At 39.4% G+C, this 24,074-nt stretch overlaps 1 protein-coding gene across 3 annotated transcripts in view; it reads left to right on the plus strand.

The window, feature by feature from the left end:
* POU6F2 (POU class 6 homeobox 2) overlaps nt 1-24,074 on the plus strand; it is a 313,991-nt gene that overhangs the window by 233,103 nt on the left and 56,814 nt on the right. The window lies entirely within an intron of this gene.

Consider the following 24,074-nt stretch of genomic DNA (forward strand, 5'->3'; position numbering starts at 1 on the left):
CAACACTAATTTTAATATATGGGAGTGTTGAAATGCTACTAGAAAAGTACAGTTAAAATAAATCCCTAAATATCTAAATGCTAGCTCCAAGAGGATTGAGACTTTATGAGCAAAATTTTACTTTTAATGATACTGGGTCAATACAGACTTAAAAAAAAAGAGGAATTACAGGTTCTGAAAATAAAGTTTTAGCCTTAGTGCTTTGATAAAGATTCGTGACCCTTGGCCCTTTAAATATTGAACTTAGACTGTAAAAATATCACTTCTTATTGATCACATGGTTATTAAAGTCAGTCAAATGCTCAATTTATATGTCAAACACTTGTAATATTTCCTGTAAATATTAGAACAAAAGAAAAGGGTGATAATATCATTGTGTTCAGTTGCATTAGATTTATTCAACTTTTCATCACTGAGAAATAATAAAAGTGTCAGTAAGAAATGCATTAAACATGCCAAGCATTTATCATGGCTAAATTAATTTATAACAACGCAACTGCATCATATATGTGGTGTATGTGTTCATGTACATCAAGGTAGGAACATACCCATCCATGTAACTGAGTGTGATAGGATATATGTACCATGTGTTCTCATTCTTTCCTTTCAGTACACCTTCCCACTCCCTGCCACGTACTTGCAGCCCTGGAAAGGTATGGCTTATTTGTTGAATCTCAAAAAGAATGAGGAAACTTAATAAGTCAACAGATATTAATTAAATGTTAAAGGCAGGTTTCCAAGTACCTTCAATATATACTGCTCCTAATGACATTCAAGTGCGCTTACAAGGGAGGTCAGGGGGGAGATCTTTAGATCCCCCAGGCTCCCCCAAGATGCCTTTCCATAACCAAATGCTTTCATATGAGTAATCGAAAGAAACCTTTAGTCAACCACTGGGGAGTCTTTACAGCCTGGCTTCGATTGGAGTCTGAGTGCAGGCCTGTGAGCAGGAGGTGTTTGTAAGCATTTCTAATGGCATTTTGATGTACATGTACAAAATTGATGTCGGAAGGATCATTGTAAAGTCCCAAACAGTGGAATATTGAGGACATTTTCAGGTGGCAGTCAGATTCTGGCTGGGTGAGCCCAGTATATTTTCTCATGTCACAGTTGATTAGGTTCACAGGGAAGTGGAAAGAGTAAAAAATTCTCTTATTACTGCAGCAATGCCATATCAGCCTCTTTTCCCTTTGAATGCAACATTAGTTTTTGTCCAGAACTCTAACTGCTTTCTACAGTTTGGGGAATTGTAAAGCAGAAACAATTTTCCCAGCTAGGCTGACCTTCACAGTAATGAGAAATGACTGGAATTTCTCTCTATTTCTGTAACATTTGGGGAGGAGGGTTAGGAGGAATGTGTTTGTTTTACCTGATATTATGTTGTGGGCGTCTATTTGGCACTTTGAGCCTAATTTTTTTCCATTCAGGAGATTACATGGACTGTTGCACCATCTGACCCAATAGCCAGCCCTCAAGTGTATAGAGAAGCAACCGTAATGCACTTTGAAACCTTTTGTTATCACAGCAATGATGGCATTTTGTTTCAGCCATTAAATGATTTTATTTTTTTTCATGGGATGGCTATTTTCATTTACTCTTCAGTACTTGTTCAGGTGATGGGCAATGATCTTGAGAAAATTTAAGATTCATTACAGGTCCGGCAGATGGGGGAGCCTCAGGATGGACATACATCTGCAGAGTGTTCCTTGTGAGCCTGGCAGTATAGTACTACAATGCTGATCATCTCTTAGGGATGGGAGAAGAAAATTCTGCATTTATGTGCAAAACAAATAAGTGCTCTCTCTGAAGAGTCTTTAACAGCAGCACATCTGGCTAGAAATTTGGGTTGATTCCTTGTTCTTTCCAGGCGTTTCAGAGTAAACCTCTTCCCCTGTGAAATCTGAGGCCTCTACCATGGTGCTCCAGGCTAGGTCTGCCCTGCAAATGCAGAGGTAGCATTGCAGAGGCATTGACGTACCCAAGCTGGGTTTCGTGAAGCAAGATTTGGTGCCAGGAAGATTGAAAGCACTGTGACATTTTAATGCAACAAGCCATCCAAGCAAACATGCAGGATCCCAGGCACACTTACACCACCTATGCTGAAGTCCATACTGATGCATCTTCACTGTGGCATTGTCATGAACTAGATGGGCTCAGGTGAGACTCCACCTGCTCCTGATTACAGTGTAGACCTGCCTGTCAGTTGGCATCTGTTCTACTAAAATACCCAGAAGTTCCTGGAAGTGGGCACAGGTGAAAACATTTCAATTACAAGACAAATTGGATCAAATCTCTGGCTGCAAACCACTCAAATATGAAAGCTGAGTGGTGGTTTCAGGGAATTCATAAGTTTCAAGTGTTTTCCTTTAATTTTTGCTTTGTTTTAGCTAGGGCAGCCTATGGAAATGTCAAAATACCATGGAGGAGGCAGTTTCTCACCTTTTTTCACCATGGAGGAATAAAAGGTCTCATGCCATTTCTAGAAGAAGGTTGCATAATATCGTGTAAACTTTCAACTGTTTGACTGTACTGCTCTACTTTTACTGTATCTGAAAGTCATGAAGTGGTGAACATATTCCATTAAGTTGGAGTTACATTTTCTTAGTTATTCTTTCCGTGTTGTAGCCATGATGTTAGGACATTGCTTTAATTCCATGTTAATAGCCCACAATATGGGGAGCAAAGTCAAGGATTATTAAATTCTGTGATCATGCTGTAACACCTAGAGTGCAATATCTCATTAACTGCAATTAGTGGGCCCACTGGAGCTTCAACTTTAATTTTTTTTAAGCCTACAACATTATTGACGTGCTATAATACTAACAGGTGACTTTTTTTCTGATCTGCTCCTTCACTCAGAAGTATCTGTATGTCTGCAGCTCATCGATTATGAACAAGGTCAACAGGGGGGAAAAATGCTTGAAATTGCAGGGAACATTTCCTTTGTATTGTTACAGAGCATTACAAGAAGACTTAATTTAGATGCCATTTTTCTAATTTTATGTTAAACTATTTGGTACTCATCCTTGCCTTTCTCTTCTGGACTTTTAAGGCAGATGTTTCTTGAAAGCCTCAACAGCCTATTTCTTAGCCAGTGCTGCTTTCTCTTTGTATTCCCTTTACTCCATACGTGATTGTCAGGAGTAAGAAAGATTGGATTTGTGTGGCCACTAAAATGAACAGAAATAAACTAAAGCAAAATCTCAGTGGATCAAGACAGATCTGCTGGATCTTCCCTTCTAGGAAAGGAGAACACAGAAGAGGAAGGAGCAAAGAAGAGTGAAGAGTGCCCTCACACTTGGGTCTAATGTTTTCATTCTTGTTCTTCATACAGGACTGGCCAAATCTGTCAGGTCCTGGGAAAGTTTTAATATAGGAGAATGAGGTTAGATAGTGTTGTGATAGAGAAAAGCAGCAATCACAAACAATGCTTGATAAAACAGAGGTCAGATAATGCCTTTGCCTAAACTAGTTACAGAAAATAGATTGATAATCTGAAACACTTCTTTCTTTTTATTATAATTAGCAGTGCCCTGCTTTGTTCACCATTTGCAGTGTCCTGATGTTTGATTCATACTTCCATCTATAGCTAACTTTTATTAAGACTTCGTAAAAGGACAGCACATTAATTCAAAGATGTTCAATATTGATCAATATTCATTGCAAAGCAGTTGCAAACATGTGACCTTCCTTTTTCTATTGACAGTATTAGTCAGATTTTTTGCCTAGTCCTGAATCAAACTCTAAGTCTAAATTCGTTTCATGCCAGTGTAAATCAAGACCAACTCTGTAGAAGGTCAAGTGGGATACATCAGCACAAAAGCAGTGTAAGCAAGACTGATCTTAGTGACTGTGGATTTTGGGAAATTTGTCTTCATAGCACAACTAAAACTTTATGACTGTGACTTGTCTTCATCCTTGAGGCTCTCTTAAAAGCTCTGCACGTGAGAAACATCGGTAGAGCTCTCAGCACAGCACCAGGTTCAGAGCCTTCCCTGCCTGGCGATGTTAAGAAGTCCATGCAGTAAGGCAGGATCTGATCCTGGAAACACAAAAGCATTACACTGGTTCCAAGACTGGTAAATCAGCGTCTGGTAGTGGCAGCCCTTAGTGAGAGAGGCACTCCCTCAAGCATTTTTTATTTGACTAGCGAGGGAAAGCGTACACTGTATTAAATTTGGCATGCAAGACAAGATATACTCCAACTTTAAAAATAACAGCAATGTCTCCACATCAAGTGCTTTGGGACTTGGATTATACACTTAGCAGTTTTGTGTTTGTTTTTCTCTCCTAGGTAGCAGTGACAAATCACTGGGTTAAGAACATACCCAAGTAGGAATGAAAGGTGTTCTACCTCCTGTTCTCTCTCCCTGGTGTGCTCTGTGTTACGAAGGCACATTGTCACTTCTGTGTGTAACAAGCTAAACGTGTGAAAACGTCTCAAAGCAGTGGGCTAAGATTTAATTACGCTTATTAAGAAAGGGGCAAAAGTGTCTAAGATGTGTGGAGAAGTCGCCTGCAGCTGCATGTTAGGTATCGATGTCACGTCCAACTCGGAGCCATCTTCTTCAAATTGAGACAAGCTTATGGGTGGGCTGCTGTAATGAGAAGGAACATAAGATGTGTGTATTTAGGGTCCCAAATACACGAATGGCACAAAGGGGCTGTGGCTGTCCTGTCTGCCATTGGCAAGTGGCAGAAGCTGAATCTCACCAGGCTGCTGAACTGAGGATGAGGAATATGGTATCCTGCATCCCGTCGGGCCCCACAGGTTGAGTCCTCACCCTTCCTGTGACTGTTAGGAATTCACCCAAATTCCTAAAAATTTCAGAGGCTGCAGGAGCAGCCAGGAAAAATAAAAACAGTATCTAAATATAGGAGTAATAAAAGCAGTGTATAAATATTGGAAACAGTGTTCATTCCTGGCTCTAGCCTGCAGGAAGTGGTTGAGTGCCGCTGAAAACTGTGGAGAGCCAGGACACTACTGCTCTCTGCTCGGCATCTCTACAGGAAACCTCAGCGTAACCTTTAGTGTGTGATCTCCTAAATGCAAATGATGTTCATAGCAATTATTTTAAGGTTTTTCTCTCCCTCCTACTGCCAGCCAGAATTAATGGCACAGCAGCAGAACAAGGAAGCGCTGCATCGAAGTGTCCAGGAATGTGCGCTATAAATGTACAGCGCCAGCTTGCACCTCACCCTGCCATAATTTCACAAGCAGAGTGCCCTTGAGCTAAACCCTACTCCTCATCTTTTTGTTAAGAGGCTCCCCTTCTCAGCCTATTTCTTCCACCCCAACACATACCCACTGGACTCTCATACTGGGCCTTGCTGCCACACCAATAATTCTCCTTGGTTTTCCTTTGTTGAATTCCTTCCAGAGAGCCTGGGAGCGTGCAGCCACCAGGCCTGGGCAGCAACAGGAGAGTCTTCCCAGAAAACAGCAGGCTATCAGTCAGGTGAAATGGAGGATTATAGGATCCTTAGGTTGGGCGGAAAAGAGTGATGCGTGAAGCATGGGGTAGCATTACCCGCTTCTGTTCATCAACAGCCGGGCTTGCTCTCACCCCCATGTTCTTCTTGTTGCAGCATTCGGAGATTTCTGAAGCTGTAATGATGCTGTTAGCACATACTCCACTTTCAGCTGGCTAGGAGGCATTATCATTTGCTGGCTTTTCCATTCTGTCATTAAAGTAGCATTTTTAATATACAGGTTGTTCCTTTTTGCCAATCTAGACAACACTGAAAGTAAAAATACATTAAATAATTCTATTTAATATGAATTATTGCCCCAACTCTACTAAGTATTTAAAGTATTACTGCAAAAAAACCCCAAAAACTAAGGAAAAGACAGCTTAAAAAACTCTATTTTTCAAAGATGTTTACTCATCCAGACTTTTTTTATGTCTCAGTCAGTCTGTATTTTAGCACAGTAATTTTTCCTACCCCCCATCACACTGTGCCTTACTGGAGTGTCAGAACCCAGTCACCATGATCAGCAGTCATACTGGCTGTTGGCTTTTGCCATCTTAGAGCAGTTCACAGCTCCATCTGCTCCTGCAAAACAGACGCTATTGATAAAGAAGACGTGGAGTAGGAGTGGGTGTTAGGAAAGGATCTAGAGGAACAGGCTAAGATCACAGGCCACTGGGCTGTATGAAGTGCGAGCACGTAGTCTGTAACATTTCCTGCTCCCAAAGACGTTCCTGTCTTAGCAGACAAGCGAGACAAAGGAATTACGATTATCTCCACTTTACAGATGGAGAAACGAGTTAGTAAGAGATTAACTAGCTTGTCCAAGGTCACTCAGGGAGCCTGGCAGGCACCTAACTAGGACCTAGATTTTCGGAGTTCCTAAGGAGGGATCAATCTCTAAGAAATAGTGTCCTAAGCGATGTTTCTTAATAAAAGAATCTCGTATTAAAACGTTACAAAAGTAAAAATGCAATTTCTTTACCTTTCAGTTTGATTAATGGATTCTTCACAACACAACAATAAAGCAAGTTCCTTTTATAATATAAAGTATTTGAATTTTTTATTTTTTTTTTTAGAAAGTAATGATGGGGAAAAAAAACTTCTGATTAATTTCAGGTAGATTTTGTTTTCTCTTTTTTTTTGGCCGATAACTTCCAGATATCAAATAGATGTATTTTAAAGTGCTAGGATTTGGCACGATGGTGAGCCAACTAGCAAGAGACCACCCTTTATAGATAATGTAATAGTAGAACAAATTGAGTTTCCAGACCTTAATCCTCTAAGAAAAGCTGAAACCAGAGGGGAAAACTTCCACAGTGTTACTCAGTTGGTTCACCCTAGTTGATTGCCGGTCAGTACATGAACCCTATTTTAGAAGTGATGTGATTTCTATCTAAAATAAGCTGTTTACAATGTTCTATGGGCTATTACTGTTCGAATGCTAGTTTCTAAAGTTCTTGAAAGAAGTCTACATTAAAGCAACATTCAGAAGATTGTAGGATTGGTTTGTGTTCTCTCTGAAATGGAATGTGATTTCATCTGCATCAGGCTGATTTATACGGAGTAATTTTGTTGTTTTGCTTTTGAGCATTTTATGAACTCCCAGAGAGATTATTGACCCCTGCTTAAAAAGTTTGTGATGAGAGGACATACCAATAGTAGTCCTATTGTTGGTAATAATGACCATAATGGGCATAAATTCAGCTGTTCTTTTTAGGACATGAAATATTTTCTTTATTTTTTTATAGGCATAAGTAGAGCTTAAAAGCAAAGATATGGGGGGTGGGGGTGTGTTTGTGTCAGGATTTTCTGTGAGTTCCCTTCCCGTGCAATATGGCAGCGTACAACAGCTGCAGGAAACAGGATCACAACCAAACAGGCACACTTGGTGAAGAACAATCACTAAGGAATAATCTAAGGATTAATTTTTAATTATTTTGTCAGAGGTTTATGTACTCATTTGTTGAAAACAAGAGCAAAATGACTAACGTTTTCCTTAAAGCGTGGAGTACTTCCGGGATCGCACCTTATTGTCTTTGGGAAATGAGCATATGGTTAAAGGGAAACATAATTTAAGCACAACGGCAGATTTTCTGTACCTGAGGCTCTTGGGCTTGCCCTGTGCAACACAGAGCCGTGTGGAGGCGCTGAATCTGATGCAGAGGTCTGTCTGCATTAATGCTGTATCCGGGATAACCAGGCTGAATGAAAAGCAGGGAGAAGGGGACTGCCACCTTAGCACTTTGTAGCCTGGGCAAGCATTTCTGCATTGCTGCTCTTTACAGTTTGCTTTCATTGTAAGAAGTCAGTGTATATGCTCAGAGACTGGTCACAGGTTCCCAAAGATAAGACCTGCGAGGCCCTGAATCTGTCATTCTGCTTTAGATGCAGTGATAGTCACGCTGTCATTTAACTTAATGATGATTTGACTTAAACATGTCATTTGGGAGCTAGACTACAGAGTCCTACGTAGTTAGGGCTCAGAGGCAGGCCCTTAATGTGGATTCTTACCTCTCTCTGGTCAAATTTAAATTGCTACGTGATGCATAGACATACCCAAAGTCAGGCAGCGGGGCTTGGTGTGCAGTGTGGCCAAAACCTGGGAAAACTGCAGAACTCCATTTGCAATGGGTCCTGGTACGAGATGCAAACCTTTGGTATGTGCCTTTGGTACATGCCATCCAACTGAGACACTTAAACACATGCTCGGTTGCCCCCATGGTCAATGGAAAAAGAGTCCTCTCCGTAAGACAGCTCAGAAAAAGGCCATGTCTTGTAAGCTCTGAATTACCTCCTAGAGCATCTCTTTCCCTTTGCCAACTATAGAGACAATGAAGGGTCACCAGCTTTGTAACTTTAGTGTCTGAAAGTAGGTGTTGGGGGCGTTCCCCAAACAGAGAGAAGACAAAAGTGTGACTGCAGCCTGGGCTGTGTTCCCACACAGGCCATTTTTATAGCTTTGTGACAGAACAGGGGTTCGAGAGGAGCATTATTGCGAGTTTTTCTCTACTGTACTAATGTAAGGTATATCAGAATAGTTGTGACACTATTTTGTAAAACTAAAAAGAACACTAGTCAAAGAGACTGCATGTTTCCAAGATGATCACATGTAGATTAAAGGCTCATCTCTTATGCAATGACTTATGTATGCCTATCATCTCTTCTCCTAGATTTTCTGCACAGCAGGACTGGTGTATAGGCTTCATGAGGCGCAGAAAGTTGACAGAAATACATAAGTCTTTTGATTTACCTATAGTCTTCTCTCTTCTATTCCTAATCTAGGATTTAGTGGTTTTATGATGTGTTGTATGTCGTGTGTCTGATTTAAAATAATTATTTCCATAGTCATTCTTGTGAAGCCACTTTTTTTTATGTTTCAGCACTCTTGTGTGGATGTTTGAATTAGTTATTTCTTTTATTAGCTCAGCAGTGCTTTGCTTCTGTAAATATAATTCAAGATCTGTAATTTTCTTTACCCTTAGTGAGATTAATCTCTATATAATTTTTTTTACTTGTGTTCTGCTTGGGTAATGGGAACATTCTGAAATGTATATATGACATATTTCTTGGTTTTTCTGTGATATAGCATATCACCTATATTAGATGGTAGCCTACATTAGGCTGTTACTTGTTCATTACAGTTTAAGGAGCAATCCTGCATTTCGTCTATTTTCTCTTGCATGTTTCTTATACACAAACACACATGCACGCACACTCAGAGTCATAGATTTCCAGGGCTCAGTCCTAAAAGCAACCAATTCAACTGTGATTGCTTTTTTGTTTCTTTCTTATATTCTTTTTTCTCAGTTTTCTTTTTACGCCTTTTGTCTTTTCTAATTTGGCTTCAAGGACATTTTTAATACAGGTTTGGCAAATACAGGTTCCATGTACAACATTGTTGTGGAGTTTCTTTCTTTTTATTGCTGCATGTTTGTTCTCTAATACTGTAATTTGATTATTTGTCCATCTATTTTTATTTCTAAGTTTTTGGATTTATAGTGTTAGGACTTGACTCTTACCTTACATTGGTGTAAGCAGAGAGCAGGCCTCCAGCTGTACTCGTTTTTTCCAAACTTTTACCCCTTTTGGAGGTAAAGGGTAGCTCGAGAATAATTTGATTACACACCTTTTTCCCACCGCCTTTATTACTACATACAGAATCAAGAATATTTATAGAGAATAAGTAGTAAGCGCCAGACATAAATCTTCACTGAGATGCTCTTACAACATCATCTGTTGAGCTCTTCTGAGTAAAGTACCACCTCAAGTTTCAGTTTTGGCTAATTATGTGTTTTGAAGATTCAAAGGCACCCTGTACTTAGACTGCTCCATGGGATAGCATGCAGTAGCATCTGGTCTCTACTGACTCCAACTTCTTTCCCCAAGCAAAGAAGAGGTAGTGGCAAGGAAGCAAAAGTAGATCTTGGGTAGTAAGAATAACCTGAAGGGGGGTAGGATTGCTAACATTTGAAAAAATATCTGCTCAGCAGTCACACCAAAAACTCCCCCCAAACAAGAAAAAAAATTAGGCCAATTAAAGCTGTCCTTCCTGGGACAGCAGCTGTCCCCAAGACACTGCCAGTGATGTGGGGAGCTGGCTGCAACTAGGGCAGCTCCATCTGGAGGCAAAACAATCCCTGTCCCAGCAGTGACAGATGAGGGGCAGAACAAGAGCTCCCTAGAGCTGCCCACCTTATCATCAACCCTCCTTTTCCACAACAGCTGCTTGTACGGATGAGTGGATGAGGCCTTGCATCCGTGGCTACTCATCTCTGCCCACCATCCTGGAGGCCACTTAGTGCCAATCATAAATGAAGGGCCAGTAGTACTCTATAGTATAGCTCTTGTGGCTTGACATACAATTCTTCCCCCAATTTTATTATCTTTAACAGCTGTATGATGAGAGACATTTATACAAGTGAGTCATCTTTTCTGCATAATAAGATAGAGTGATAGGTCTAGAGCTCAAGTTAAGCGTTATAGGAGTTACTGTAATTCATTTTAAAATAGGACTTGATAAAAACAAGGTGTCATATGTGACATTTACTACAAGACTACATGTGAACAGTTGATTTCTCTTATGAAAAGTGTCCAGAGCATTAATGGTAAAATTAGTGTTTTCTAAAGGATAAATATGTTGTCAGATCACAACTTCAGAGAGAAAACAAGGCTTTCATTTATGGAGGGTATTCTGATAATGTAAGTCAGCGAAGTTGAACCAGTTAATTTATGAACAGCAGCAGACTCAGACATATGTACTGTGCTCTCCTGGATCTACCATTTCCTCGTGCAAAGTCAGCTTTCACTTTGAAATATCCCCTTGTAGTTATTTTTGCCATTTATGTGCTTCTTAGTTAGAGACCTGCATGTTGTGAACAGCTTTGCTAGTCACTTAGATGTTCATTAATTTCGGTACCTCAGAGGAGGTTTTTTTTGCCCCTATTAATATTACCCATGTATATAGTATGGCAGTGGCTTAAGTGCCCAACTTACATAAATACCAGGTAAATACATAAATTACTAGGTACTTTGCAGCAAACAGGAAGAAATATTCCACACACAGATTTACCCTGAAATAGGAAAATTGGTTTTAATCTGGGTCTTGCCTTCCTTTGGTACATGTGCATATGTAATCCAATCCTAATAGACTTTCAAGTAGTATCTAAAGAGAAAACAAACAAACAGGATGAAAGAAAGGGAGTTTTATTATTCTCATTTTTCAGACAGGAAATTAAAGAAATTAAAATATATGGAAGAATTGGACCTCTAGTGAGATTTCTAGATCTCTACCCAGGGACCCTTATCACAAGACTTCCTTCCTCTTCAGACATAATTATTACTATTTCCATCGCATATACTTTGGAAAGTTTTTCATGTTTCCACATGAAATACTAATTTTCTAACCCTGAACTTTCCTTTTAAGCAAAATCAATGAAAAGCTATTGTTGCTTTTACAGATGCCAGAAAGAATTATTACCATCATAGGCAACAATAAAAAAGATATTTTCACCCTCGGTAGATTGAATTACTGAGAAATAACCTTATAATTACTGTATAAAACACCCTGTTTTAACACTGTTTTTAATATCCATAAAGTTTCTGATTTATTTTTCACAAGCCAGCATCAATGCGCTAAATTCTGCCTTGCTCTAAGCTGCTGCAATTATGCTGACCTCCATGGGACTCCACCTGTTACATTGATGGGTCTTAAGAGGCACGCTGGTTTTGGATTAATATTAGTTAGGAACAAAGAGAGAAGTCTGATTTCACTGACATTGATTTAAATAAGCAGCGTAGTTTTCTTGATATCACAGGAAATATTTTGGAGTTCTAACAGTGTATCAGGTAAATCTACTTTTAATTGGGTCTTTGTCAGACCAGTGGGGAGAAGCAGCCTTCTGATATCCCCCAGTGTGGGATTCACCAGTGGAAATGTCAGGGAACCCTTGAGTTCTAGTGAACGTGCCAAATGGACCCTTGTCCCTCGCTCCCTGTAGATCTTGGTTTAGATACCTTAGCAGCCTGCAATGCTCAGCCGGCTCATGGTCTTCAGGAGAGAGAAAGGCCATTCCCTCTCAGCAAGCTCCCATTGCTCTCTTGCAGCTACAGCCAAAAAACTGTCTCCTGGACCCACGCAAAAGTAACAACTTCTGGTTTAGTTTAGGCTGTTGATCTTTTTTGACACTTCTACCTGGCTGAAGTTCACCAGGTCTTCTGCAAGTCAGAGTCCTTGAGATGTCTCTTTGAGATGAAACTACCTGCCTGCTGATTGCTGCTGTTGAATGAAGAAACAATTCAATGAAGAATGCCTGCACCCTCGTTTTGTGTTCAGTTAATATGTACTTAAAACTAGGCTGTCCCTTTTCTGTTTGTCTGTTTTCTCCCGGCATGGTAGGAAACTATACGGGTGGCCTCTGTGAAATTTCTCGTTTCAAGGGGACATATTCAGCTTTAAGTTTGGAAAGCAAACAGTGGATAACCTCATATTTTATAGGGAGTATTTGTTTTATTGCATGTACAAGTAACTTGAATGTGATAGATGTTATGAAAGAGTCCTGCCTTAATTGCACACAGGCTGGATTCTTCACAGTTTCTTCCTTGTTGGAGGTGGATTAGAACAACAGCATTGTCTGACTGGTTTGCCTGCAAAAACATTTTTGACCCTTGGCTTACCCTTTTTACTGACAGAATTACCAGTAGCACCCACCAGTACCGGTGGCTGCAAAGAGGTCTGCAGACTGCACCCCTTCCAAAGGTATATTTTTGCAAACAGTTAGGAACACATATATGTTCCTCCCACCCCAAAATGGGTGAGATGAGGAAAAGGCACGTAAGAATGATTTCTTTGAAATGAAGTATTTCCACTCAATTTATAAAACACCCATCTGTGAGGGTGATCCATTTTACATTCCCTTTCAAGAAATCATTTTGGTCTGAACTAAATGTTTCATGTGACCTAAAATTTATTTCTTTTCCATTTTTTTCACTTCGTGTCTGCCTGAATTGTGTTTTGTTATTGTTTGGCGGGGGGGGGATGGGGGGGGTGAGGGGGTGAGTAGGGTGTTTCGAGGGAATTTTTCAGTCTGCAAACAGAAAAATCCATTAGTTTCACAGCTGTAGGTGTTAATGTTTTGACTTCTGACTTCAGTGGATAGCTTCTCTAGTTTACAGTGGCATCAATAAAAAAAAAAATCATGCCTTTGGTGAGACAGTTTGACTTAAATGAAATATCAGTGTAATTAGCTAATTCTTGTATTTCAAATAAGAGCATCATTCCCCCTTTATTGCAGATTTAAAGCCTATAAGAAATTGAAGGGGCATATTCTGAAAGTAGTTACCTCTGTTTTAACCAATTGTGACTCTGCTGACCTCATTAAAACTAAACCAGATTTATATCCTGGTGGAGAGAAATCAGAATCAGACCAAGAAGTTGGAACTTACATTATTTTTAGCACAAAAAAAATCCCTTGTTTTGTAAAGCACAAGAATTGCTACAGGGCCCATAAATATTTTGTGAATCTGGTCAACAGATAAAAGTAGAAAATACTTAGAACATGAAGAAATTCATCTGTCTGTCTATTGACAGTGCCTTATGGAAGAACAAGAGTCTAGGTACAATAAGGCAATAATGAATTTAATGAAAAAGCTACAGACATTCAGGTTGTAAGCTGAGCTGCTGTTGAAAAAGATAGTACATATTTTTGCCCATATAGCAGAATTCCTTGGCTGAATGTCTGTGAGTAGATTTCCATTGATAATAAATATGGAGGAAATTATTTATTGTAAATGATAATTAGACTTTCCCCAGGCTACGCATGCAGCCAGTAGCAGATACTGAGTAATAACATAGGCATTATTTCTGACACTCTGCCCCCACACACAAAAAAAGAGGGTAGAAGCTAAACCTTGCTGTGTCTTTTGTTTAAAATACAGTAAAACGAATGAGCATAGGGGTAAATTAATATTTACATGTGATTATATGTAATGACATGTATAATGTGGAGTATAAGTCACACGCCATCTTTATCTGTGAAGTAAAAAAATCAGTCACAAGAAGACACTAACACAAACTCTCTTGAGTTTACCCAGGACTGCATTAGGACTTGCATGCAGGCCAACTTCAAGCCGTTTTTGCAGGATCTCAGCCTGAGATTTTAACCAATTTGGAATTGATCCTTGCAGCAAAAAAAAAATTCTTCAGTTTATACTTGCAGTCATCACTCACATTCAGCTAACAGCAGTTCTTCTGTTACCTCAAGCAATATGGAGCTATGCTTTTGTTATAAGAGGATCTCAGTTTCATATACCCTCTTGCCATCAATTTATAGTGCCTAGCACAGTGGCAATTGCAAAGACCTCAGAAACAATACATTTCTAGCCTATATGTTTTTAATTATATTTCCAAGTTTCATTTGCTGTTGGCAACTTGACGTTATTTTGATTTTGCTGAGGTGAAATATATGAGTTTCAAATACAGCTTTGAAATTGATTAGGAATTAATATGGCAGCATTACAGACACAGTAGATTTACTACTGCTTTTGCAGCTCTGTGTGAACTCCCATATGGAAAACCTATTGTGGCCAGATCCAGAGTGACATGAGCAAAGTGGCTGAGACTGGAGATAAAAGATCAGAGAAGAGGAATCAAATAGGTAAAAGCAGAAGGAGAGTCTATCATGGCAAAAAAAATTATACACCACCACCCCCCACCCCCCCGAAAACCCAGGGAGGAGTCACAGGAAAGGTGGGACATGGCTAAATTATGAAAAAAATAAATAAAAACTAAAAACTAAAAAAAAAATTTAAAATAACTGGTAAATGTTCTGTAGACCTCTCAGAAGAATGTTAACAAAATTCAACCTGGAATCAGCTGGTTGATGCTGAACAGCCCAGCCCCACGCAGCATGCATAACCACGCGCCGGCAGTGCTGCTTCTGGGGCAGGACTTGCAGCTCATTTTGGGGAGGAGGTTTCTTGCTGACATCAAATGAGATGGAAGTGCCTGGGAGGAGAGAGGGTTCTCTGTGGAAATGTTACATGTGTGGCTGTGTTACACTATTAACCCTTCTGCCTTTCCTCTTCTGTAGGAGCTGCATTGAGGGCACAATTCTTGGCATGTTAAATACGCAATTGTTACCAGTTTATATCTAGCTTTATGTACAGAGCAGGACTGCTGGTGAAAAAGAGAATAGTGGACATATGTATGTATGAACAGTGGCCTTAAAGTGCTGGAGTCAGTCCTGTGTTAGCTAGTGGCTCCTTGTATGTTTACAGTCAAATTAAGCCTTCCATTTGTGGATGTGGCAGGAGGTTGCTCCCATCTGAGATGCAATATGCTCACGCAGTGCTGGTGCAAGGACGGGGAGTGCAGGCTCATAAGTGTTCATTGCTCTATCTTTAGAAAAGGAGTAGCAGCAGGAACCTCCCCATTGACACACGGACAGCCAACAGTTGAACAAAGTCACATTCCCAGTCCATCACTGGGAACTCAGAACTGTACTAACATAATAAAATAGTGCCCCAAGGAAAATGTTAACAGTACCCTGCTTAGGGACCTTCAGCATCCTTTTTTGGTTGCCCTCTCCCTTCACACAAACTTTGACCCAGGTTCCTTGTTTTAATGGCTATCGCTCACCCCTTATATTTATTTTATTAGAAATGTGATTTTGACTTCAAGTTTTTCAAACTAAATGCTTCCTTCAACTTTGCTAATGCTTCTCAAATCTCACTTTGTATACTAAGGTTTCAGCAAAACTCAAAATGTCTAATTAAAAATCTCAACTGATTTGATATCACATATATGCTCTACGAAACCTGGAAAACAGAGAACTTCTCAAACACATGGTATCGATTACGGTGTTTATGTCATTTTGATTTTGAGGCAAACTGACGTAACTGCAGAGAATGAAATCCTTCCAGCTTTCTAGATACCTAGATTCAGAACCAGATTTGGATTTTGTACTGACATGTATCTTTGCCAGCAATCTTTCCACTGCACTCAGGAATCATCTGTATCATTCCTCAACTTTGTATCAGATCAGTGCATCTAGTAAGGCCAAATTTGGAGCTGAAAGCCGTGAAAAGAAAAATATTCCACATAGTTCCAGTTTTAGATCTGATCTTGTTCACATTCAAGTCAGTGTGACTTCAGTGTAAGCACTTAGCTTACATGGAAGCAGACCTATTTGGTGATGCTGTTGCATTACAAATAAATTAAAGTATCCAGATGTATTTCCAGCTTCAAAAATGAGGATCTTTGCAGAGCAGCATAGAATTTTTAAAGAAGCCTTATGTATGGCTTCAGTAAGCAATATGTCCCTAAGTATTAAGTAGGATTTATTCTTCAAAGGGCAAAAGAGAAGGTCTGTACCTAAAAGTCTGATTTTTAATATGAATATTTGAATAAACAGTTCCAGGCATGTATAGTACGATTGCATATTGTACTGTAAAACAAGACTGTTTCAGAAATATTTTCTCGAATACCCAACATGAAGCGTCATATTATCATGAAGTGACCTCACATTGCATTTTTAACATTTATATATGCAAATGGCTGTATTTACATGTGCGTGTGCCATTCACACATTCAAATTAAAGGCAAATAAATGTTTTAGATTAAGGAGATTAATTTGGTGTGTCTCACGGTTGACACACTTTCTGCAGAGGCTAGATCACTGAGACCCAAGTGCTGGGCTCTTATCCGAGAAGACAGATGGCAATTTCCTTTTGATAAGAGTTCATTTTTTTAACAGCAAGGGAGCCCTGAAGTAACCATTTTTCTTGTGGGGAAAGCATCTTTCAGAAGCCAGATAAATCATTCTAAAATAGACAAACACAGGAACCGAGGAACTAATCAACCTGAAATGAGCTGAGTTGCAGCCCCTTTCAGAAAGTTTAGGAGAGGCTCTTTGCTTTCATTCTTTCCACACGTGGAAACTACTTCAGAAAATTAGAGAATTCAGATAATTTTTTCAGTACTCTCTCCTCTTTTATGAGCACCAATACAATTTACGAGTAGTAGCGATGCAAAATTTCATGGAGTCAGATGAGGTAGTTTGTTTACAGTATGTTTACATCATGCATAAAATAAACAGTTGCAGATATTTTAAAGACTGCATAAACATAAAGGTAACTAACCAGACTAAACCAAGATGGCTCTGTTTAATTAAAATCTGGAACAATGTGTGCCAGCTTATAAGGATCTGAAACGTTTCGTACTTGTAAGTTATAAACGTGGACAGCCGGGAACCCCCAGGACTAGACTCTGTGGGTAGTCTATAAGTACTGACCTGCTGCTAAAGGAACCAGTCAGCTACTCTTCTTAGTTATTTGTATTTAAAGATATGAAATATATTTAAATATATTCGCTCTTCTTTTTGCTAAACTTATAAGACCCAGCCTCAGACATGCTGACACCTTCCATTTAGCTTATCTTGTAGAATGAGACCCAAAGAGTATCCCTCCCTTTCCTCTAGTTTCCTTTGCTCTCTTTTTTATCTGTCACTAATAGAGCAGAAATGAAAATGGCTAGAGTGGTTCCCACTCGGTCCTGCCTGTGCCCTAATGTGTTCTTCATTATTCATGTCTCCAGTAGTTTGGTCCTAGAGATCTGGGAATGATGTCTGCTCTGCATTCGCTTTGCCAGGGCTCTATTAAAAATACGCCTTTTTTATTTTGTAAATTGTTATAGTAGTTTTTTAGACTGGTTCCAATTTGACCAGCAGCACCTTGTTTACAAAGATTGTGAGAAATTTTGTGGATCCTCCTCTATCCATGTCATATCAAGGCGTACGTGAGCACTGCGTGCTTCCCATCACCTCAGGTCGCGTCGCTTTGCATTGAATCAAGTCATGTCGCATCAGTGATGCCACTACCAGTACTTATTCCTGATAGAAAATTCAGCATAGATTTAGACAGCAAATAGCTCAGCCACAATAAATGTATATAATGAGCAGATTAAGTATCTGTGAGAACCAGATATTTTAAGTGTCCCTGGCAAGTTGGTGCTTTCAGATATTCCAGTATCCTTGTCTCTACACTGTATTCTGCACATAAATATCTGATATATGTGCATATACTAAAATGTCTGTCTAAGCAGCCTATTTGGAACTCTTACCATCTACAACTATTTGCAAATGTAGACTTATGCAGTTTTCAAATATCCAGGCATCATTATTGGACAGGTCTGGATATTGCAACTACATTGTATAGCTTATAGGTTGATCATATCCCAGCACTGTACAAGTAACAAATGTTGACAGATTATTTTTTTCATAATTTGGGATTTGCTTCAAACGTTTGCCTGCCGGGGCATGTTTTCAGAGTTATGCATGATTAGGCTCCATGACAGCCATTTTACTAGACATTTTATCCTGTTGTTCATTTATAAAAGTTAAATGTTGTAATTATCCTATTACATAAACTAAAAAGAAGGGAGGGGAGGGTCAAACTTTAAAAAAAAGTCCCTAACTGATATCTAAAACATACAGGGTTCCCAAAATGTTTGATCATAGTATCTTTTTGGATAAAATTAATTTTTTTTTGGTTTATTTTACCTATGTATTCTCTCTTGGCTTTCTTCGTATGTGCATGTACACAGGTTTCTTGAAAATTTGACTTATTTTTGCTTAAGACCTGAAAATAAATTAGACCGGCAGAGCTCAGGCACCCATAGTTGAAAAATTTGGCTGCAAAATTCTATATAAATGCTAAGTGGTCTTCTTCTTGTTGGTTATTACAAACATTTATTTGGCAGTCATCACTGTGGTATCTAGGTGCTTTCCCAGGATTAAGTTGAAGCAGTCTTTCCAGTGTCTTTTTAAAAAGTCCTTCAGGGATTTTGAGATTTAATGTAGGTCCAGGGAGCTATCAACTGGTACAAGGTACATGTGCATATTGAGGACAATTAGGAATATAAGAATTAATACTATGCAAAGAAATTGCCAGAAGAGCAACTAGGGACTTCCAGAGTAACTGTACTTCTGCATCAGTCAGTTCATGTTTAGAAACCAAGGTTAGAATGCTCTGCTTCTATGTCTTCAGGTTCTTGAAGACACTTTTATATTGTTGTTAGATATAGTCTACAGTTATTGGAATGGGATGGTGTGGTGGGTTGGCTTTGGCTAACAGCCAAATGCCCACCCAGCTGCTCGCTCACTCACTGCCTCAGTGGGATGGGGGAGAAAATAGGGTGAGAAAGCTCAAGGATCAAGATAGAGAGACTGCTTACCAGCCACTGTCACGGGCAAAACAGACTCCACTTGGGGATAATTAACTTTAATTTATTGCCAATTAAAATAGATTCAGGCAGTGAGAAATAAAAAGACAAAACATTAAAACTACATCTTTCCTCCCGCCTTTCCCAGACTGAACTTCATTCCTTCACTCCTCACTCCTCTACCCAGCCCCCGTGGTGCAGGGGGCGTGGAGGGCTGTGGTCAGTCCAGAAGAGTTCCTCTCTGCTGCTCCTTCCTCTTCATACTTTGCCCCTGCTCTTGCGTGGGCTCTCCACAGATCACAGTTCTCATGTGCTCTCACCCCTGCTCCAGTGTGGGGTTCTCGAGGGCTACCGTGTAGGTACCTGCTCTGCTGTGGAGCACCTCCTCCTTTCTCTGCCCTTGGTGTTCCTTCTGTTGCATTCACTCTTCTTTCCCTCCCTCCTCCTCTGCAGGTCCCTGCTACCAAAACCTTCCCATCTGCACCCAATACAGATGATAATGCTGGTCGCGGTAATGAAGGTGGTACCAGAATATCCTCAGAAGCCTGTGCTCAGTTTGAAACAGGTTTTTTTCCCTTAAGTCCAAGTGACTACTACCCAGAATCTGTCTCACAATCCAATGTGAAAAAATGGGAGTAAAACCCACTAGATTTTGACGTGTAATTCGCTCGTAATCTCAACAAAGATAAAATTCACGTAGATTGTCAGTTAAAAATTCCTACGAAAGCAAACGCCATGCTAACAAAAATTTAATTTCTATGTTCATTTTTTCACATAGTCTGGATAGAAAAATGACATGTGTTTCTGATTGAGAGACATTGATGAATTATTCTCAACTTTCAGAGTTATTAAATCAAAGGATTTTTCTGTTTTCACTTGAAAAACATTGGTGTAGGCAAAAACTCTCAGTAGCTAATCAGTAGCAGATCTAGTAGTGTGATGTTCCCTACAGAAAGGATTGTCCGAGAACATAAAATACTGAGGATCTGTTGGTCCCTAATCAAATATACTGCTTTTCTACACTAATTTAATCTCTAGGAGATATCCAGAAATCTGATTTTTTTAACAACCTTCCTGAAAAACACCGATACTTTTCTGTAAAATGAGGTTATGTCTGCTCTTACGCCACGATACGTCCCTCCATTCTCTTTGCTCCGTTCAGATAGCGTATCTTCACTCTTAGCCTCTCCCACAAGTCCTTTAGAAAACACACAAGATCTAACTTTATTCTGATACTGGCACGACATAGAGTGACCTTACCTTTCAGGTTACATACCCATTTTTTCATACGATGCTCTGGCATCCTGAAATGTCTTGGCTTTTCATATCATCAGTCAAACAGTTTGGTTGGGTTTTTTTCTTTATATTTGTTGAATGAGTGATATTGTAATGAGTAAAACTGGCTCTTTGTTTTCCAGACTAGGGGAATGAAAATTCAGTAGGATACACCCTTCATAGAGGAAAGTAAAATTACTGTGTAGGCTATCAAATCAGATCTCGTATTCAACAATACATGAATGCCTGATCAGTTTCTCCCAGCAAGTTAGATAGATACAAAGTTAGCTTTGGAAAAGAGAGGAAAAGGTTATTCTTCCAGAAGAAAAAAGTATTTGTGGCTCTAAAGAAAGCTGCTTGCAACATTGACTCTACCACACTTTCCTTGAAATTGTGCTTTTTGAAGACTATTTCTTAAGCCTAGAAACTCTAACTTCACATGTCAGAATTTTAGGATCTTGAAAGTAGTGCCCCTTTCATCCTCCGTCATTTTACAGGTTAGTTTTATTTGTGTGAGTTCTGTTTGCTGCAGTGGAATGGCTCCTGCTTTACACTGAGTTAGAGCAGAACAGATTTCATATGCTTTTCCTTTAAAAATTCAGCTTTGGAAAGTCAGAAAAAGGTACTGAAGCTACTCAGTTATTACAAGATTCTTCCTCATAAAGATTGCTTCTCCAAATAATCACATCATTAGCGGAGGCATCCTTGCGATGGCTGGCCTGTCACTTTAAACTAAGATCGCTATTACCTGCTGTTATGGCTGGTATTTTGAGTGGGAGCAGAAATTTGGGCACTGGAATTGACAGCTCCAAAGGCCTCAGCCTTCCAAATTAAATCATTATTTAAATACAGAAACAAAATGGGAAGAGCCTTTTGTGGGAACTTTTACAATGTATTTCTAATACTTCCAATAAGTGTTCTCGGGGATCCCGCCTGCACTGAGAAATGGCATAAACCTCTCAAGTCAGAGATTTTATTTTTAAAATAAAAGCAAGATATAATATGTCAGAAGTTACCTTGGTGTCCAGATATAGTGAAATGAGGTGTATTTCTCCATTCCCAATTTGCACATGATGTAAAAGGGGTCAATTTAACAGAGTGTAACTTGCAGTCAACAGTTTCCCAAAGCACCCAAAGAAAAATGCATCTTCTCTTTTTTAATCAGCTTATGAATAGATAGGGATATTTTTGTATGCACTTGGAAGTCTCTTACCCTGTGAGTTGGCCCACTCAGTGTGATTTTTCCTGGAACGTGGTACTACCCAGGGTACCTGTGCATATCATAGCCTCTGCCATCTTTTTTAATAAGTGGCTTATCTCTGTGGTGCAACTAAAAGCAATCCTGAGTGTCTCCAGGGTTTGTTGTAATTAAATTTTATTGTTGTATTTGAAAATGTACAGTTTCTGAAAACTGGAGCAAGAAAAATGGAAAGGAGATTCTAGGAGGTGATAGTCTGATTTTTAGGAGGTTTTAACCCTTTGCAGTTTCCAGATTCACAAACTAACTCGTGCTCCCCTAGTAACTGTTCCTATACACACCTGAAGCCGTAAACTATGGCAGCTGGTGTAGTTTATTAGCTGGTATCAGGTAACCAGGCAAAGATTATCGTTTATACCTACAGTCAGATGCTGTAGGATCATAGGTGCAGTAATTTGTCAGCGCCTAATAAGACAACAGAAGGCCTCTTCTGAAAGTCTTATGCTCTTGCTGCTGCCTCTTCCTTCTCCAAGTATTTACAGCTACAAGGGGATTACTCAAAGTCCCAGTGCTGCCCATGAAGTGCGGTGAGGAAAGGCAGATTTTACCAGCTTCTGATCTGGACAATAAAGAAATGTCACTGTTCTGAGCAGAAAACTGACGAGTTTATCTATACTGTTATCTGGCTTTATACTGCCGTGCTCAGGCACCAGCACCCAAGTGCCTGAGGAGTGCACGCGACTGCATTTGGGCTCACGCTTTGTGCAGTCAGTGGAATTGCTTGAACTCTGTGTTCAGGGGCCGAGCTTTGCCTTGGTCATTGTGCCCCTCTCTGCTCTCTTCACAGCTCATCAGGACTGCTAATCAAGCAGTCATTGCGGTTTCCGCCTTCGTGTTTTATTCCTGCTTGATTTTCTTGACATGGGATGCTGCAGACTGGTTTTGGAGATCCATATAACAATTTTTTCCAAATCAAAATATTTCGTCCAACAATGTCATCTTTTCTGTCCAGCATCGCTACTAATCTTTATTTAGTTATTTACTTTACAATTTCTAGAGGGATTGGATGTGCCCAAGGCGCCCTTTAGGCAACACTTTATATCAAGGTACCATTTATAAATACTTCATGAAGGGCTAATGAATGATTAATAGATGTTTTAATGTATGACCAATCATTGGTTGTAGATTTTGCAACATCCAAGAGACAAGTAGGTTTCTTATAAGCATAGATTATAACCATATCTGACATCTTCTACTGATGGGCTTCTAAACATCTATAACATACACACTACTCATATCTGTAACATGCTTAAAACATCTCCTAATCACTGTTTAATTTTTTATAACCTATTTTGAAGCAGAGCCTGTCTGTGGAGTGCATCCCTTACAGGTGTCTGTGACTCTCCATTTCTATAAGATTGATAATTTACTCGTCATCTAAGGATGTAGAACTCCTACCAATTTCAGCTAAAGCATTAAGTATTTCTGAGTTAGCTTCAGCATTTTCACCTCAGCCTAACAAAAAAATGGCTTTGCTGTCCCTAGACTTTTTTCTCCCTCAAACTTCTGGCTACTTTGCCCTGCTAATGTACATTTTGCAAGCTCTGCTAAAACGCAATGATTCTTAGGGGGCAAACCCAGTCTAAAATACATTTTCAGCCTGTTTACCTGTTTGTTTGATTGTTCTCACAACAGCTGTCCCAGTGATGATGATTCATAGCATTTTTTTTTAATTTTTTTTTTACTGTTATCCCCGTGTGCTTGGTTCAAAGTTTGTCCATTCTCAGAAAAGGATGAGAAAATATAAACTTCACAATAATCCAGTGAACAAGCCACCTCCCAGAGGGAATTTGATTCTGACAGAGGAACACACATTTTGTATGTGTGATAAGCCCAAGCGTTGATAGGAGCATTCCTCTGTGGGATTCCCATAGTCTCCTCAGGTGAAAGCTGTGAGTGTGCTCTATGCTTTATATGGATCACCCAGGTAGAGCTGACTGAAGTGGGCAGTACAACTCACTTCCTGAAAATTTATGAGTCCTGCAATTAATCATTTGCAGTTGAGAAGCAGTAAGTTGCTTAGTATCATATTTTGCAAATTAATTTTGAATTTTTAGTCGATTTCTACTGAACTTAATCACAGGGTTGAGTCTCTGCTGTGATTTATCTAGATGTTGTGACCAATTTTTTAATGATATAAATTAAAAAGATCCGCAGGTTTTTCTTATTTCTGGGTTCATTAGTAAAACAGTGTCTGTTCTGAGTATCCCCAGGTAAGTATCCCACTCCCATTCAAATCAAATGCTAATCTTTTACTGATTGCTGTTTACAGCAGGATTATCTGCTACACCTGCAGCATTAGCATGTTGAACCTAAAGAAACACATCAAGCATAACTGAAAAAAAAAAG

This window comes from Chroicocephalus ridibundus, chromosome 2 (assembly GCF_963924245.1).
Source record: "Chroicocephalus ridibundus chromosome 2, bChrRid1.1, whole genome shotgun sequence".
Classification (NCBI taxonomy): domain Eukaryota; kingdom Metazoa; phylum Chordata; class Aves; order Charadriiformes; family Laridae; genus Chroicocephalus; species Chroicocephalus ridibundus.